The following is a 2,500-nucleotide window of genomic DNA, read 5'->3' on the forward strand; positions in this document are numbered from 1 at the left end:
AATGTTAGTTTATCTTAAGTATTATTTCTTCTACTTGAAACTATGTATGATACCAAGTGTGATATATCTGATGTGCTCATGAGTGATATTAAAGATAAGGAGAGACACCACACCCCCTTTTTGTCCACAGAAGTCCAATAGATACGTTATTTTTTAATGAGGAAAGAATTACCATGTTAGTAAAAGGCTTTTGTAATTTTGAATGTCCTGACATCATGTACATGGATTGCATAGTCATTCTCATTTTCAACAGTTCAATTGAAGATGGATTGTAGTGTAGCACTTGTATACCTTGACAGGTGTTTTGACTAGTTTTCTTTTTGTTTTTCTCTTCCATGTTTGTCTCTTTCCATTTCTCTATTTTTCTCTTCATTTTTTTCCTTCTTTAGGAAAGTTTAGTCAGGTTTCGTTTTGTGATATTTTTTTTTCTCTTTTTTTTAAAGTTTATACAACCCTCATTCCTTACTAAACATGTACTGCATCTGTTGTTGATTTTAGTATATCTTATTCCAGTTTATTACACTTCAGGGAAGCTTGAACAGCTCCTTTGTCCAGCTATTCCTACCCATGGTATTGCAAGGTGAAGCTAAAATGTACGTCAACTGAAATTAAGTACTGAGATTGCTAAGATGTATACAGACACCAAGAACAATGATTTAAAAAAAGCCAATTACATGAAGTTCAAAAGTCTGGTGTTATAAAGTGTTGCCCATTTAATACATATTGTGTGTGTGTTCCTTTGGTACAAAAATCAGCTGTTTTAGAAAGCTGTCTCAAAGGAGAAACTTATTCCATAAGAACAGTGTGTTGACGAGGAACCCGTGCTTGCAGGTCAGTTACTTGGATTGGAAATAAGTCCGCTGGTTGTGAATGGAGCCTGTGACGCCCTGCCTGTTAATGATGGAACATTAAAAACTGTAGTATACAAAACTGAAGAAATGTGTGATATATCCTCCCCCTTTCCCTTCCATGGGGAGTATTTTTGTACAAAATCGAAGTGATATTTGTAGAAATCTGTATATATGGCTTATTTGGCATCAAGTAAATATGAATTCACTTACACTTTGCTTTATTTTCTCCTGGAAACCAGGACATTTTGAGGTATTGGTGTGTTCTGTGGAGAATTTTAGTATTAGGAACTTAATCACTTGAGATAATTATTTTGTCTGTTTTTGGTGTTGAGTTTGAGTGGATCTGTGTCTGGGTGTGTTTGGGTTGGTGTAAGTGTAGGTGTGTTTGAGTTTGTGTGGGTGAGGGTGTGATTGCGTGTGCATACAAACAAAGGCAGTGTACTTTTTTTGCTGTTTTCTGGTTTGAATATTTTTTTATCATTAAAGTTTCTGTTTTTTTATGTAATAGAATACAGTTGATATAATATAAGGACAAAGACACTTGTCTTGTATGTAATACTTTATGTTGAAATTATGAATGGAAGTATCAGTATCTACTTATTCATGTTTATGAAACTGATGCATGGACACATGTGCACTCACTTCCTCACACATACACACGTGCACACATGCACTTGCAGCAATAAGGCTGACATTAATAATGATAGTACTTGAGTACATAATGAGTAAAACCTATAATGATAATGAAGGACAATAATGATAATGATAACAAAATGATGATACTGCAATAATTCAAATTATAATTATATCCTTATCACACCCGACCCTAACCCTTTCACTCACCAATTCCTTTGCCCAGCTTAGACAACTATTCACTAACTCAACCACCCTTCCCTAACATTAACTATAGTGCTACATGACCTTAGATGTCTAGCACATTTATCTTGCTTTTAACCATTAACCATCAAATTATGATTATAGTGATGACACGATAATGATAATTGAAATAGTGATCATGAAAACTAAGCGTTTAAATACTTTATTTCAACTGAAAACCTGATGAACAAGACAACTAGAAAAAACATTCTCATTTTCTTCATCCCTCCTTACACATCTGATATTTTGATTATTATCAACATCTGATTAAGAAAACAAAAGATACCATACTCAGTGGTTTTATTTACTAAAAAGTACAGGCTAATAGTCAAACGTACATCCACAATCTATACAAAGATCGATGTACTAAGGCCAAGAAAGAAAGAAAGAAATAGATAAATAGAGGATAGAGGGTCTTTAGACGATACTCATGTAACCGGTGGATCATGAGTCAGCTATGAGTAAGGAGCTCATGGGTGATGAGTGATGAGTTAATCGAGAATATAGACCTGTTGATGAGTTCTTGAGTAAACCGTTTCTTTGAGTGATGAGTCACTTGAGTACGAGGTATTCAGGAATAGTGATGAGTAATCTGTTGAAAAGTAGTTCTCAAGTGTGAGTGATAAGTCAGCTGTTGAGAACGGGGTCTTGCTTGAATGACGAACTGTTTTCCGGTGTCTTTGAGGAGTGATCTGTTGATAAGACTCAGGAATGGAGGATGAGCCAGCTGTTGCATATGCATATCTAGTTCGGTTGCGATGAGTCATGCTGAT

The 2,500-nt window shown here is 35.0% G+C and overlaps 2 protein-coding genes across 9 annotated transcripts in view; one reads left to right on the forward strand and one right to left on the reverse strand.

Annotated features, from left to right (window-relative positions):
- LOC119568386 (chromodomain-helicase-DNA-binding protein 1-like) overlaps positions 1-1,060 on the forward strand; it is a 38,385-nt gene extending 37,325 nt beyond the window's left edge. For 7 of the 8 annotated variants that reach the window (XM_037916862.1, XM_037916866.1, XM_037916865.1 and 4 more), the window contains exon 31: positions 1-1,060. This exon is cut by the window's left edge and continues 1,918 nt beyond it. The gene's annotated coding sequence lies outside the window, so the exon portion shown is untranslated. The other variant, XM_037916870.1, reaches the window with a different exon arrangement.
- A 950-nt stretch (positions 1,061-2,010) lies between these two features.
- Positions 2,011-2,500, reverse strand: part of LOC119568102 — a 23,479-nt gene continuing 22,989 nt past the window's right edge. Inside the window, exon 4 of the mRNA XM_037916500.1 lies at positions 2,011-2,500. This exon is cut by the window's right edge and continues 2,384 nt beyond it. The gene's annotated coding sequence lies outside the window, so the exon portion shown is untranslated.

The sequence above is a fragment of the Penaeus monodon genome, chromosome 43 (genome assembly GCF_015228065.2).
Source record: "Penaeus monodon isolate SGIC_2016 chromosome 43, NSTDA_Pmon_1, whole genome shotgun sequence".
NCBI lineage: Eukaryota > Metazoa > Arthropoda > Malacostraca > Decapoda > Penaeidae > Penaeus > Penaeus monodon.